This window comes from Nymphaea colorata, chromosome 8, assembly GCF_008831285.2.
Source record: "Nymphaea colorata isolate Beijing-Zhang1983 chromosome 8, ASM883128v2, whole genome shotgun sequence".
Classification (NCBI taxonomy): domain Eukaryota; kingdom Viridiplantae; phylum Streptophyta; class Magnoliopsida; order Nymphaeales; family Nymphaeaceae; genus Nymphaea; species Nymphaea colorata.
Window position 1 is genome coordinate 23,823,659 of NC_045145.1, and position 17,312 is coordinate 23,840,970.

The window sequence follows — 17,312 nt, forward strand, 5'->3', positions numbered from 1 at the left end:
AACTTTAGATGCCAAGACACCTTATATAATTGTCACATCCCAAGGCATTAGCTCCATTTGCTGCTCGTTTTTTTCCTTGTTTTCCCATAGTAAATATCATATCGTCTGAAATTCCTTGTATTGAGGAGAAACCATGCACACAGTAAGACAAGCATAAGGCAAAGGAAAACAGCTTTGCAGAAAATACGTGACCAGCAAAGATGCAAAGACACCTTTGTGGATATTTAGGCAAAATTATGCAACCAAGTAAACTGTTGTAATAATGATCACCAACCCATGCAATTTGAAATTAAACGATCAATAAGAACAAGACAAATTGAGATTTTGGCTCCTAAATGCGAGATAACTTGACTGAAGGACAGCCCAAGCGACTAGAAAAATAAGGAGTTTCTGTTTGCTTAAGGAATGACATGCCTACATGTTCTCTTCTTATGCTCCTGTGGCTGACACAAAATATAACACAAGAACAACATGACACATTAATCCATCACTTGTTTCTACACAAGGTCACAAGGCATGATACAAGGCAACATAAATCTAAACACACACAACAATAAAATTTTGAGCACACCAAAAGCCTTTCTTACACACTTATAACCCACCCAAAGGGCTATATATATACATGACACACACAAAAAGCTGACAAAAATAAATCACACGACTATTGATGTTGCCACCATGGTCATAATTGACATATGCATTGAAAAATAAAAACTGAAAATTAAAGTAGGACAAGCTGAAGAGGCACCTATCATGCACACGATGGAGTTGTTGGGGAACCAAAAACTTGGATGGTTCACCTTCTTCATAAAGACAACGACACGTTTTTTGCATTAACTTTTATCACTCCCCCTTAATGCAAAGTTTGAGACACCAATGTAAGACCAAAACTTCACAAAATTTGGGTATAAAAGTGTCTTAGTAAACCCATCCACAACTTGCTCATTGATTGAACAATACTTCAACACAATTTGACCTTTACCAACAATGTCACAAATGAAATGATGACAAAGTTCAATATGTTTTGTCCATCCATGGTAAATCAGATTTCTTGTCATTGCTATATAGTTGCCTTGTTATCACAATGAATTGGTGTTCGTTGAGTTTGACTTTGACCAAGATCTTTCAGAGCTCAACGTATCCAAATTGCCTGACAAGTAGCTGCAGATGCAACAATATACTCTAACTAGACTTCTAAACAATGTTTCATTGGCCTTAGCAGTCCCATCAGACAAAGTCAAATTTTTACCAGCGTTCATGGGAGTAATGAGCGACTTGCAATCTAACATATTATACCTCTTAGGTAGGTTTAATGCATATTTCTGTTGTGAGATAAAAATGTCATTATTTGTTTGGACAACTTGAAGACCAATGAAAAAATGCAATAAACCCAAATCTGACATTTCGAACTCACTTATCATACTATCCTTGAATATGTGAATGAGCACATCACTTGATCTCATGTATATAATGTCATCTACATAAACATATACCACAAGCATGCCAATACCTTCATTTTTCTAAGTATAATGTGAGCTCATTCTCACAACGTCGAAACCCATTTCTGTGAAGATATGTGTCAAGCCTCCCATACCATACTCTTGGTGCTTGCTTGAGGCCATAAGGGGCCTTCTTCAGCTTATACACTTTCTTCTCCTGTCCACTTATGACAAAGCCTAGTGGTTGATGTACATATACATCTTCTTCTAAAGTACTATTTAAAAAAGCAGATTTGACATCATATTGAAATACCTTCCATTGTAAGTGAGCTGTTAGTGCCAATACTAGTCTAATAGTCTCAATCCTCGGCCTCCATGACAGATAGTTGAGCAGGCTTTTCAAGGACAGGGATAAGTATGACATTTTTGAACCTTCACTACAACCCTATTCAAAATGACCCTACATCCAAGATTTGGGCCCTCGATGTTGTTCTTTGATTTGGGCCCGATTTTAACTTGCAAGCCGGGGTCACGTGATCGTCAAAAGAGGGCAAGTAAAGAGCCAGAAGTAAGCAAAACTAACCCAGATTGAGGCTTTCATTTATCAATAATGGGCCAACATGAGGGACAACTCCTACTCATCCTTCCACCTGTGTGAGCGTCATCGCAGAAGTAGCAGAAGTAGTGGACCATGACTGTGCCATCTAGAGTGAAAGGGCCTATCCAGATTACACCGTCATACTCCACTTCTTTTGCTACAATGTCATCATGTTGGAGATGATCCATCCAAGCCATGTATCGTGGCCCACTTTGACAAGCCACAGGAGTCACTCACCCCCTAAGTGTGATGAAGCTCATGCAGGTGGAAGGGTGAGTAGGAGTTGTCCCTTATGTTAGCTTATTATTGATAAATGAAAGCCTTAATCTAGGTTAGTTTTGCTCACTTCTGGCTCTCTACTTGTCCTCTTTTGATGGTCACCCTGGCTTGCCAGTAAAAACTGGGTCCAAATCAAAGAACAACATCAAGGGCCCAAATCTCAGATATAGGGCCATTCCAAACAGGGTTGCATTGAAGGTTCAGAAGATGTTGTACTTATACCTATCCTTGAAAAGCCTACTTGGCTATTTGTCGTGGAGTCGAGGATGTCGTACTTATTGTCTTCTCGTAAGCTTGAATCAGGAGCACGCCCAGAGCATCCTACCTTCGTGCAGCCCTTTCCTCATATACACATCTACTTCCCTCGTTCCTCCTCCTCCACTGTTTCTACCTCTTTGCCCATGATGAATCCTTTCACTTTGCAGATTGAGACACATCAACAACATGTTATGTCCAGTTATGAGCCCCTCGGGATGTAGCTCATTGGTGTTCAGGTTTGCGGGATTCTTAGTCTTCTACCAGTCTGCTTGGTGGAGAAGTTGGCCGCTGACTGGCTCTACCTCCCTTTGCTTGCACTCTTGTGCTTGCTCGCCGTTGTTTTCCTTCTCTCTCATTCCTACTGACTACTATTTGCTCCATATCTGTGAATTAGTGAGGTCCGCCTTAACCACATTCTGACCATCTCCGTGCTTCTTACAACACTTGTGCTGCTGATCACAGTTGGGTGGTGCAATGTACATCTCATCATGCTTTGACCGGCAAGGACGAATACAACATCTGCTCCCCATCCTCCTCTGTTCTCTCACACGTATATTTGGACAAAAAATATAGTGGATTTATAGGCTGTTGTAATAAGATTTGAATTATTTACGCTTATTTGAGTACTCTTCCATACCATTTTGAATGTCATACTTGCAGGTTGTTATGATGTTTAAATCTTATTATCTTCTAGGTTCTCACCCGGCGACTGATCATGCTGGCATGTCATGGTACCAGTCTCAGAGCAGGGCTATTCCAAGAGAGCAGATGATGCCATTATTTTATTTCTGCCTTTGGTCATTTTGCTGTATAAATGCTTCACATTTTGGTTTAGAATATGATACTTGTACATATAGGTGATCCTTGGTGTACTATAGCTCAGATTTATAATATGATGTTTTAATAAATTGTCTTATTTCATTATGCATTATTGCACTCCTGTGTTGCTTTTATATGGTAGAGCATATTACTCGCTTGGGACAAATCATACTACGTACCAACCACACAATTAAGCAACTTTTATACTATTCACGTAGACTATTTTAATGCTATGATAAACCCAAATGTTAAAACATGTAGGTGCCCTAACCCTTCTTCATGTGCAGACTTTGCAAAATTTTTACACTGTTTCCTAGGGTGGAACACTGGTTAGACAAGTAAATAGAGTTTGTATGTTGTTTTTATAGCAAAAGTTTGAGTGGGAAGCCAATTTAAAGAATTTAAAGGACAACTGCTTTAAGCAATTATATCTACCAAATAATATGAAAGCAGGTTACAGATCACGTATAAGAGATATTTGAATGGATCATGATCTTGGTGATTAGGAATGGATGAGGTTGGTTACTTGCTAAAATGGGAAGTGTGAAAAATGGCTAGGGAGTTAAATTCTTGACTGATCATTAGAAACAACATCTTTTAGTTTATCAGGTGCGAAATGAATTACTGGGGAGAATCAAGGCGTCCATTGATATTTCATTTGAGGAAGCTCTAGTTCAGTACAATGACGAAGGCATAGGAGTGTTCCCCTCCACATGGATTCATCACATGATCTTAAGATACATCTGGATAGGAGGGGACAGTTGACTTTCAAAAAATATAAATACTAGATATATATAGGGTACTTATTTAGAAAAATCTGAATTCGAATTCGTGAACCTCCTTGGTTAGTTACTTCACATCTACTCTAGATCTGATGGAATGTCATATGAATCCTATCTGATTTCATAATCAGTTAGACATTTTTTTCATACCTAACGTTTAAAAAAAAATCAATCGGTTTCGTTTTTTGGTATATGATCATTTGGAACAATTCAATCACAAATCTATCCAAATCCATTCCATTGACATTCTTTAGAAAACTAAAAAAATTGAAACGAAGGAAAAATAAATTAATTTAAAAAATGTTCAACACCTATGGGCGTGAAGGAGCTCTCTCCCTCTCGTTTTTTTAATCCAACAATTTATAGCAATATCGGGCCCCACACTAACACAGAAGTGCAGTCAACGTAGTAAGGGTCTGAAGGCACCAGAAGCGATGGAGGAAGAGACACCTATAAGCAACCTTCACGTCATGACCTTCAGCTATGATCCTTATCATCTGTTGCTGCACAGAAACCAGCTGGTTTCCACCGTTGGCCATGTTCCACCTTCTCGTTTCACACATTTGAAATATGAAATTGAAAAGAAGTTTTTAGAAACTTATTTTAAGAATTAAAGAAATAATAACAAAATGCAGATTTTCAAGAAATAAACTTAAATCAAATGCTAGATAATTCCATTATTTTCTGGATTCATATTCAATTGAGAGACAAGGAAAAAGACAGAGCAAGGGAGGGGCAAAAACCGGTTCACTTGGTTTCTACAAAGAATCAATTTGAGGATTTGGTTACTATACGTCACCTAACCTAACTGGTTGCACTACCTGTAAGAAGAGAGAGAGACTCAAAAAACGGACATGGAGTTTTTCTTCTAATATTAATTCATGATTTTTTATTTTTCTGTTTCTATTAACCGTCAATTTAGAAAAAGATAGAAGGCCGAAGTGGTTTCTTATAAGTTTGCCACCTAAAGGCACAAACCAATTTCTATATCTATGTAACGTGTATCTGTTTCGGATTTTCAATAGTGTTTCTATTAACCTTCAATTTATAAAAACTAGAAGGCTGAAGTGGATAAGTTAAGCACCTAAAGGCACATAGCAATTTCTATATCTACATATATGTGAAGTGTTTTACATTTTCACTTAAAAAATGGAGATGGACCATTTCCAATATGGATACAAAACCAACATCACTACTAACTGAATTATCCATTTTTTATATTAATATACATCCAGCCATACTTTCCTTTGCTAGCGTTCCTATCTAAGTACCAATTTTGAACCAAGAGAACAGTAAAAACATGAAATTTTGAAGACCTATACTAGCTTTTGTTACTTTTGGGTTTTAAATAGCCGTCATACTAAAATGTGAAAACGCAAAAATAGTGAGAGCAATGCATAAGAACACAAACAAGGAGAGTTGTACATTGAGTTGTGGAACTCATATATGTGGCTTTGAATATTCAAGAATGTATAGTACTAAGGTTGAAGAACATGGCTTTGGATGGTCACCAATGTGAAGCAATGGGCACTTTATAGTACATAATATATGATACTTTTAGGAAAGAATCATTAATGGTAGGTGACCAAATAAGAAATGGGGGAAAATATGAAAATAAATCTTTTTTTTTCTTTTTTTGAAACAAAGAAAATTTGTAAACTTTGGATTGTATCATCTTCACTTATTATGACACTCGATACTATCTATTTTTTAATTTGTTTTTCCAATTTTTCATGATTAATGTCAATGAGTGTCAAATTTGATTATCTATGTGGGCAAAGTTTATAAAGACTTTTTTCCCACCTTTACAAAGCAAAGATTGATTGGTGGAATTGTATATACTAAGAAAAATGTTGTTATATAGTAGGAATACTTGAAAAGCAAAAGCGGAAGATGATAAAAGGGAATCCTTGGTGCATATTTTCTTTCTAGTCATGGGTAAGTACCTACGCAAATGGTTGGGCATGACGCTCCCGTGCAACCAAGTAGACAATACATGGTCAATTTCACTAATAAATAACTAAAAGATGCAATAATTTATATGTTTAGACTAAAATCAAATGTAATTCCACCATAACTGCATTGAAACAAATCAACTTGGAAAATAAGAACTTCTCAATTTGGTAAATGTGTTAAATCTTGCATTTATTTTTCCAAGGCAAATAAAAATGCCCTCCGTTTTGGTTCACAAATAACTTGTATTGGTAAATGTGAGGCCATATGTTTCCACATAATTCTCCGCACTATAGCTGATATTTATCCTTCATTAAGTTTTTACATCCGTCTTTATCTTTTCTTTTTAACTGGACAAGTTTATTTTTTAGGTAAGGCTGTTCAGATGCAAACCTGTTGGGAGATAGCTCCCTTCTTTTTTATTAATAAAGAATGAAAAAATTAAAGTACATCCTTGAAAAAAAAAAAGAAGTGATTGAATACTAGCCTAAAGATTAGGCCAAAGGATCAACAGGAGACTTAAAGACCTCCTTTGCATGATTTGCAACTCCTAATTATAGTCCTGTTCTTAGCCATACGTAGGGGCGAGTACCTCATGCCTTGCCTTTTATAAATCCTGAACTGTTTGTTGCAACCTTTGCTTCCCACAACTAGGTTCTAGGGATGTCAAAGGATCAAATTCGAATGGGATAAACTCATAATCATATCCGTTCTAATGGATATTTGCATGCTTGGATTAAAATTCGTATTAAAATATGAATAAAAAAAAATCATATCTGAATTTGAATGTGAATCTGGCTCTATCGTAACGTTTTAATTATCTATGTGGATAGTATGAAAGTTGCTTAATTTCTTGATTGGTACATAATAGGGTTTGTCCTAAGTAGATAATGTGCTCTACCATATAAAAGCAAAGCAGGAGTCTAATAATGCATGATGAAATAAGAAAAATTTATAGAAACAACATCTTATAAGTATGAGCTATAGCAAAACATGAGGCATATATACACCAAAAGCCCCCCCAAAGGCAGAACTGAAATAATGGCATCATCCATTCTCTCAGAACACTCTCTCAGAATAGGTACTGCTCCCAAACTGATACCTTGATAAGTGAGCATGTTCATTCTCCTGGTGACGACCTAGAAGATAATAAGATTTAAACATCATAACAACATGTGAGTATGACCTAATCTCCAACAGCCTATCGTTTAGATAAAGCAAGGCTTTGTTGAGTCAAAGTAAGTTGCTGGCTAGTGCTGTCATTATCAGCTTACAGCTGTTGACGAATCACTGGGTAAGAAGTAGCGGAAGGCAACCCCTATAACTCCTGGGAAGAATACTTTGAGTTCAGGTTGGCTACTTACAGCAGCAAAGGACTATACTCCACTAAACGAGGGGGATAGAATTTGTGTCTCATATAGAAAGAAATGACCAGCAGGCCTAAGCCACCGCTGAGTGAAGCTTTGATCAGCTAGCCAAGATTTCATGGCGGTAGAAAGAGAGAGTATATATACATCCCCAATTGCTTGCCCCGCCCATGGGTTTTGACAAATGGACCAAGTGGACCCTAAGCAATTTTAAGCAGCAGGCTTAGATTGTACACGAGCCATCTTACACCATTACCATCCACCACCTGTGTTTCCCTTTTGGCTGTAGATGAAAGAATCTTTCAATGAAAATTAAGACTTGGAGACACTTGATGTTTTTTCCCTGGTGGTGGATGGAATGAAAAAATGGCAGCTCCTTCCTTGCATCATCAAATCCCCACTAACTACCATCTCAACAGAAGAAAACTGGGAAGAAGTTCCAGACTGCCAGTCGTTCCCCCACTGTATTCACTTCTTCTTTATTTATGCAACTCTTGAGATTCGGAACCAGTGATTTTGTAAAGCTTTCAGAGGTTTTTTAAAGTGGATTAGTGTCTCAACATGCTAGTTCTTCACTCTTGTTACTCTTTAGTTTTCTGCTTCTTCTTTGAACTTCTATTTTCCATTTTCAATTGTGTTGGCAAAACCGCGGGCTGTTGCCACCTTTAATTTGTCCTCTTCTTTTCCTGTTTGTGAAGCTTTAGTTTTGTTCCAAATGGTTAATGATGATTCGACGTGAAGGGTGATGCTAGTATCAAGAGCAAGTAATATAGTCTTCTTGGCCAACAGTTGGCTTTCCTTGACCAAGAAAATGATTAATTCAACTGGTTGCAATTTGATAGTTACATTAGCAATTTGCCTTAAGATCCCTGTAGTTGGTACTTTTCCTTCCGTTTGTAATTCCCTTGAATGAAAATGACAGCTTACTGAAGCTATGTTCCACCAAGAATTATGAGAAAATTAACCTACGAGACAATTCAACACTTAGCGAGAGTTTTACAGTTGTTTGTGTTTATTAATGTTGCCACAACATTTGAGAGTCTATAGAGCTTTTGGAATTTCTTTTTCCTTACTTTGTTAATGCTATCATCAACTTGAAATAGAGCACTTCCTTCTTGTCAAATCAATAGTTGAAAGGAAATGAAAAATTGAAGTATGTGGATAGATTTTTCAACCATGGCTGCAAAGTCACACCACATATAGGCACACTAGACATTAAACAAATCTGCGTAACTAAAATTAACCTAAAAAAACATCGTTTTAGCTTCTTTGCCCTCTTCTTTTGGCTTTCATCACAATTCACAATAGCAAGCAAAATTTGACAAAATTCCACTCGCCGAGCTTTGGAATTTTGTCAAATTTTGCATGCTATTGTGAATTGTGATGAAAGCCACAAGAAGAGGGCATAGAAGTTAAAACCATGTTTTTTTAGGTTAATCTTTAGTTACATGCATTTGTTTAATGTGTCTACTGTGCCTATATATGAAGTGAATTTGAGGCCACGGTTGACAAATCTATCCACATACTTCAATTTTTCATTTCCTTCCAACTACTGATTTGAGAAGAAGGGAGTGCTCTATTTCAAGTTGATATTAGCATTAACAAAGTAAGGAAAAGCAAACCCCAAAAACTCTACTAATTCTTCAAATGTTGCGGCCACACTAATAAAGAAAAAATGGTTAATCAAAAGACAAGTTTTACACTTAGGGAGAATTTTTAGCAAGAGAAAATTAAGCTGTTTGTGTTTTACAGTTGATGATCTAAACCAACAGATGAAATGACACAAACGCCCGACAGAATTAGAAAACAAGTAGGGAAAATGAGAAGGAATTTGGCAACTTGGGAGTCCAATGATGATTGGGCTTGACATGGGCAAGAAATAAGCTGCTGTCATTGTGTTTTAAAATGTTAATCTAAAACATCACATGAAACAATAAAATCACCTGAAGGTGGAAATCGAACAAAGAAATGAGTGCAAATTTGGCAACATGTTTCGAGCAATGACTAGACTTCCCATGGACAAGAAATAATTAAGCTGCTTCAGTATGTTTTACAATGTTGATCTAGAAGATCAGATAAAAGAGTGCAGTCGGCCCACTGAAATCAGAAATCGAATAGTTTAAGAAGGTTATTTAATTGTAAAGGAACAAAGCTGAAGCTAGATCTCTCATCACCAGTTCTAGGTAGTCTGCAGCTGGTGTTGATATCTGCCATTAAGCTTACCTTGGTCTTCAAGCCCATGCCTCCTGCGCCAGTTTTTAGTAAAGAATAAATTACTTTTATTAGCAGAACAAATTTCAAATGGACCAACTAAAATGCGGGTAGGTGTCGATATTGTAAACTTGGTGAGTAATCAAGTTTCACATGTCGGTAACACTAAAGTGGTTCATTTTATGTGGAATTAATTTCCCTTATACTTCAGTTACCCCGCTAATGAGACATTTCACTTAAAGTGATTGACTTTTCACACCCGCTTCATGAATTCTTTTATTCTTAAAAAAAAAAGAAATTTTTTCAATCACTTATAAAGTAAATTTCCCAATTTTAAAAGCAAATTCTATATAAAAAATCATTTTTGAAAAAAAATAACATTCTGAGATTCGGACCAACCTATTTCAAACACCCCCAACCCAGCTGATTAGTTATTAGCCAATTGTTTGAAATAATGAATCAATCTTAAATAACACAACAATCAAACGAAAACGTATGCCAAGAAAATTAGCAATTTATATAATTTTGTATGGCTCACCATTGCTCTCTTTTGAACACATACTCTTTGTCGATTTTCTATAGCCAGCATCCTGTCATGGATTTTACGGTTGTAGAACAAAAACGATTGAATGGAATAATGAACGGTTCATGTACTTCCTTTCTGCCTCCCTATATCTCTTTCTATGTAGTTGCAGGCTGCTTCTTGATTAAGTACAAAGGCGACAAAGGAAAGCGGTGGACAGACTAAGAAGATAGTTGAAAGGAAAAGAAAGCATCCCACACTTTGGACAGATTTAGAAAGAAAAGAGTACCGGAAAGGAAGTCAATAATGAAAAAGATTATCTCCCTGATATGGCTTTCTATGTCTATCAGGCTGCATAATGTCCATTTTTATAACTCCTCAATTCTGAAATATCGGGAGGCAGAGGGGAAGTACATGAACAGTTCATTATTCCATTTATTCGTTTCTATTCTGCAAGCATAAGCTCCTTGACAGAATGCTGGCTACAGAGAACCAACAGAGAATAGATGCTCAACCGCATAAGAAAGTTATGGTGATCAGCCATACAAAATAATACAAATTGCTAGTTCTCTTGGCACTTTCATTCTTTCATGCAATTGCCCATTTTCTTCATCCTATCTTAAATGAGGAGCCTTCCCACACAAGCCATGTAAAAACTGGCAAATTCTTTGTAGAGCTGAATAGTTCCAGAAATCTTTTCCATGACTGAATCCAGGATCGAATATAAATCAGTCATCCTTGGAGCTGCACTTAAACAGATCCATATTCGATTTTAGGACCGGGCATCCTCAACAATTTCAGGTTTTTCTCCCTCCCTTGGATGCAAGCTGGTATAATACCACCTTTTCTTTGTATATTTGTTGGAATATTTTTTTACTCTAGGAAGTTTGATTTTGAGATTGAGAAATTTACTTTATGAGTAAGTGAACAAATTCGTTTTTGTTTAGAATTAAAGAACAAGAGGTGGGTTTGAGAAGTAAATCACTTTAATGGCTCATTAGTGAGATAAGTGAAGCATGGGGAAAAATTAATTCCATTTAAGGTGAAGCCACTTTATTCTTATGGACATGTTAAACTTGCTAGCTCACCAAGCATAAGTTTACTATATTGACAATAGCTGCATTTAAGTTGGTCCATTTGCAACCTCAGCTGGTCCTAGGATCCAATCTGGATCACTAAAAGTGCGGCTTCAACTTGTTCTGCTAATAAAACTGGTTCATGTAGCATGTGCATGCAAACCGAGATATGCTTATTGGCGCAAGTGGAGTTGATACTCATGTACCTTGAAGCAATGACCAGCTTCACATGTGAGATCATAAAGCTAAGTTGAGTGGAGCTCCAGCTTGACTCTTTTACAATTAAATAACAATTCTTATATGAGCATTGTTGCCAATTTCACTCTCATTTCTGGCCTACTCTATTTCTGCCTTCAGTTGGGCAACTGTATTATGTTATCTAATGTTCTATATTAACATTGTAAACCATAATGGCAGCAGCTTAATTATTTCTTGTTCACGGGAAGTCTGGTCATCCCTGGACTAGGAAGTTGCCAAATTAGCTTTCACTTCCTTATTTGATTTACATCTAGATGATGCTCCAGATTAACATTGTAAAATACAATGTCAGCATCTTATTTTTTATTCATGTCAAGCCCAGTGACAAGCAAGTTGTGGAATCCACTCTCATTTCTCTTCTCCTCTTCTCTCTTGGTTGACTCCTTACAAGATGATGGAATTCTCCAAATTGCACCACTGGATCATCTACAAAAGATAATGATGAAGAGGATCATGTTGAAAATGAAGCCCTAGATCTCTTTGTTCAATGGCTATGATGCAAAGACCCATCTCCTCGAAGATTCACCACCAGATTCTCCATATTTCTGCCACATCAATCTTGCTGGCAGTCGTGGGAAAACCCTAACCCTAGACTTCGTGTAGTTCAGAATTAGAATGGGTCTCTCTGATAATTTGTCGAGTGCTCCATTTGATGGTGTGATGGATCCATCCTCTGGAAGTCGTTTTCTCCATTGCAAATCCCAAAAATGGCACTAAAACAGCTTCCCTTGTAAGAAACCATCACACAATCAAATTGATAACTCGACAAGTGACCGAAGAGACCAAGATAGAGGTATACCTTGTGGAGATGCCAACTGCTTGAAGTCTCCTCAGTTGAATTCGGAACCGCAGGAAGTCTAGGATTAGCTTTGCCCAAGATCATGTCGGTAATATGGAGAATCTGGTTTCCCCCACCTCCAAGGGGACAAGCCATTGCATCATAGATATTAAATATGAGCAGTGGTGGAGACAGGATTTTTTGGTTAAGAGGCTTCGACACAAAGATAATGCAGGTATTGTGTGGGCAGTGGCCTGCACCAGAACCATTTGGGTTTGCTACTGAACTCTGAGGTGGACATGAAGATCTAGGGCTTCATCGTCATGATCTTCTTTATCATCATTTAAAAAAATGGTGGAGGAGATGTATCTGGAGAATTCCATCATCACCTACAGTATCAACCTAGAGAGAGAGTGTGAGAGAGAGTTAAGAGTTTATGAAAGCATAAAAGCTCATAAAATTGGTCAATTATGGTGATAGAAAGAAACAATGGGGAACGTCTGGTCAATATGGCTTGGAGACCTATATCGCTACTAAGTAAATAACCATTTTTTTCTTTTATCAATATACATCCATATATACTTTGCTTTGTTAGCATTTTCTATCTAATTAGAACAAATTTAAAACCATTGTGAATTACCCCAAGGGGTGGTAGTGTACTAAGAGGTAAGGTGGTCCGGCTCCTCTAAGAACTCAGATTCGAGTCTTGGAGTGGTCAATGTCACGTCCCAGTGCGCTCTACCTCTGGACCGTAAAAGGTATCAAAGCATGCTCCATGAAAACCCAAGTGGTTGGGCAAGGGGGAAGGGAGCTGTGGCCTCTCTTAGGGGCAGTGTAATTAACCACTCAGCCGTAAAAGAAAAGAAAAAACCATTGTGAATTAATGGAATAGTAAAAACATGAAATTTTCAAAACCTATTTACAAGCTTTTGTTACTTTGGGGTTGAACCACCTGTTAAAAATATCAAAAATAGAAAGGAACAAGGCATACTGAATGAGATAAGAGGAAGTCATTAACCACCACGATGGACTTCATAAGGGGCTCCTCAGGATGCCTTTTGCCTTCCCCCAACAAACCATAACTAAACGTGATGATATATAGCAGCACAAACAATGCGACACATACATTGTGCTTTGAACATTTTAGATTAATGTGTAGTAAAGTTGAAGAACATCGCTTTGGAAGGTCATCAATGTGAAGTAATGGGCAATTTATAGTACTTAGTATATGATACTTTCAGGAAAGAATCATTTGGTAGGTGACCAAATAATAAATTAAGGAAATATGAAAATAAATCTCATTTTTCTTTTTTCATTAATTGAGAAAAACTGTTGTCTTTAGTAAACTCTACGTTGTGCAATCTTCACTTATCAAAATAGTTAGCACCATTCCTTCTTTAGTTTGTCTTACAAATCTTTCATGATTAATGTCAATTAGTCTCAAATTTGAATATGTAAGAAGACAAAGGCAAGAAAGATTATTTTTATCCCCTTCTTTACAAAGCAAAAAATGATTGGTAGCATTTCAACATACCAAGAAAATGTAGTTGGTGGGAATGCTTGAAAAGAAAAAATGAAAGATTATAAATTGCAATTGCCTTGTTTACCTACCCAAGTTACTGGGAATGTTGGCGCCCCTGTGCCACCAAGTAGAAATATGTCTTGCCAGTTCATCTTTACATGGTGATTTTCACTAATAAATAATGAAAATAAGCAAAAATTGACATGTTTGGACTAAAAACAAAAGCAATATTGCTACCGTCAAAACTGTTGTCTCACTTTTAAGCATAATTAATTTATCCGCAAGAAGTTTCTAGACTAACATAACTTTCTGTCACTTCAAAAACAGATAGTGGATGCTCAATATTGCTTCCACATACTACACATCTACTAACTAGTTGAATCCCAAAGTGTGTTGAAGCTTCTCGAAAATTGTTAGCCACTCATCGAGAGCAAGGAAGAGAGCCCATTTGACTCTTGGAATGGCCTCATTTCTTCACCTCTTTGTACCAGGATCATGTGTCATTGATCGTTTGATTCTCCCCGTTAGTTCATTTTTTGTGTCTTGACAACATTAAACACAGTTGAATAAATTTAAAAACAATGGTCGTATAATCTGTTCTGCTTTCTTCCTAACAGTCATATCTGTTTCCATTAAAAGAAATATGTGTCTGAGGCTGATTTCAACGTAAGAGTACTACTCGTGGAGGACATTGGGAGGGTCTTATTTTTGCAAATCTGCTCTAGAAATTAATAAATTAAGAATAAATGGTGGCCATATAATGTGGCAAACCTTACTTCCTAGGTTATTTCCTCTTTTTCCTCCTTATTAAAGCTGATAAAGCAAGGTGGCATGCTTTGGTACGACGCTATGAAGAGAGGCAAAGGTAGCTATTGGAGGTTCATCTCTCTCTCTCTCCCTCTCCCTCTCACCAGTTTGATGAAATTATTAAATGAAAAGCTATTTGAGGTGTTGTGCTCTAAGGTCCATAGCCTAAATGCTTATGTTTCCTCAAGGTTTGTGTTGTTTACCTTGCTATTTTTTTTTCTCGTTGCTGCCATTTTTTACTTGTTACAGTGTAGACATGTGCTATTCTGTTTTAACAAGATGCTCGTATAAGAGAGACTTCTAAAGCCGAAAACATATGGGGAAGTAGATATTTCTTTTAGGGAGAGTATAAAAAAAATTCATAACAAGGAATATCATGACTTTGATGAGATAACGTTGATGGTTTATTAAATATTTTTGTATAGTTCTTGCTGTTAATAAGTGTAATGTACATATTACCTTAATATCTGCTATGTCAATTATTTCACGTATTTTAATGTATTAGGGAAAACTCTAAGTTGTAAAAACTATTGTGTTTTTTTTTTCAGAACAATTCATTTCAAATGCCCGTGTTACTAAAGATTGAACTGTGTGTTACCATATGCTTGTTGGGGAACCTGACCTGGCTTTTTGCAACGGGAATCAGCTGTTGGCAAAATAATCTATAAGATTGGGATGTACATTATGGAATGATGCTCAGTAACGTTGTTGGTAGTGCACGTAGTAACATTGTGGGTGTGCTACTAAATACCTTTAGTTATGTGTTTTCAGTGTTACTAAATGGTAAATTTCTTGTAGTGTATGCTTGATTTTGTTTTTCAATCACACACAAATAGTTAATGTCTCATTGCTGCACCTTCTGAATACTCATCACATTAATTCCTGTTGCACAACTGTCACTCGTCATTTCCTTATTGAGAAAATTTTTGATGAAATGCCTACTAAAACAGTCGTCTTCTAGACAATGCTGGTGGTTGGACACCACAAGCACGGAAACTTGCTTGAAGTGCATCAACTGTTTGATGAAATGTTGGAGCTATTGTCCCATGGAATATAATGCTTGCAGGATGTGTTCAATGCCGATGTCCTAAGGGGACTCTGTCTCTTCCATGAAATGCAATTACCATCTATGACGAAGTGACAATCGTCAGATCAATAGTTGCTTATTGCTAAAGAAATAGTAGTTTTATTTACAATAATCTTGTAATCATGCTTACTACTTATACTTTGACCAATCATGGAAAACATATGCCTTTCTCCTCTATTGGAAATTTTTGCAGTTACTAACATTAACTCCAACATTTTTTCCGAGACTCCTTTTGAATATTGTTTCTTTTAGACTGACTATAAGTTGCTCAAACTATATGAACTTCAGGCTGAAGTTGAGTACCATTTTCTTATAACTGATTACTAGTGGCTACTATCTGAACCATTTATATTCCTAATTTGTTGCTCATCCTGTAATCAACTAAGCTTGTCACAGCTATTGCTTTGTGGTTATTACATAACTTCCATATGTATTTTGTAGGATAGGAAATGCACTTGTTCTCGGTTGGACACTGGAAAAATAGATGGGTCAAATGCTTGTACAACTTTGTTGTATTCAAATGACAAGTTATATATTGTTTTTCTTTTAAAAATAATAGTTAACAAAATCCAGCCCAAGTCATCGACTTGACCCCCCGAGTCACGAATCAATAATGAACTTAGTCGAGTCCCAAGTCATTGAATTTTAAATCATAGATCAGTTTCTCTCACTGCAACTTTATGTTGAACACTCTTGGTGAGAGAATGTTGTTTGTTCTTGCGTTGAATAAAGGAAGATAGGAAAAGATAATTAATTAGTTCTGCACTGCAGCCGTTAGGTTGAGTTAATGTCTAGACACGCGCAGCACACCACGGCCCCAGTTTTATAGCATAGGAGATGACGCTTTATGAGGAACATCTGATTTTTAAATCGGACGCTTTATTTAATGTTTTTTTGAATGAAAGGGCATCGAGCTGGTTATGTGCACTCCTATGTGGCAAGAAAAACAACCAAAATACCTCCATTTAAATAAAAAAAACTTTTTAAAAAAGATAAAAAAATTTAAAAATTAAACAGTCTAAACTACCCATTATTTTATAAAAGAAATTCTAAAATACCCTATAGTACCTTTGTGGCAGATTTGTTGCATATAATATTTGAGTGGAGAGTGTCGGGATATATGCTGACGTCCTATCTGAGACATCGCGTTGAACAGAGCCTCGTTGGCACTCCATGTGGGGCAGGTGCGACAGTGGTGACGTCAAAAAATTTCGAAGAAGTGGTGCATGAGATGACCCCGTGAACTTGTAAAGCAACAAGAAAAAATACCCAACACAGTCAGTCTAAACTCAGACTGTAATTAACTAGGCCACCGAATTTTCAAGGTAAATAAAAAAACAGAAATTTGGTTTTAATTTCACATTAATTATTTCAAATTATCTAATATTTCCTAGGTTAGTAGATTTCGGACCCAAAACCTGTGTAGTCAAGAAAACACAAATCCAGGTCCAAACCATCCAAATAACCAGGATAGATCCAATTCAATTACACTTTCTTTTCTTTTACTTTTCTTTTAAAAATTCACAAAAGACGCGTAACTTCCACCTATGTTTTG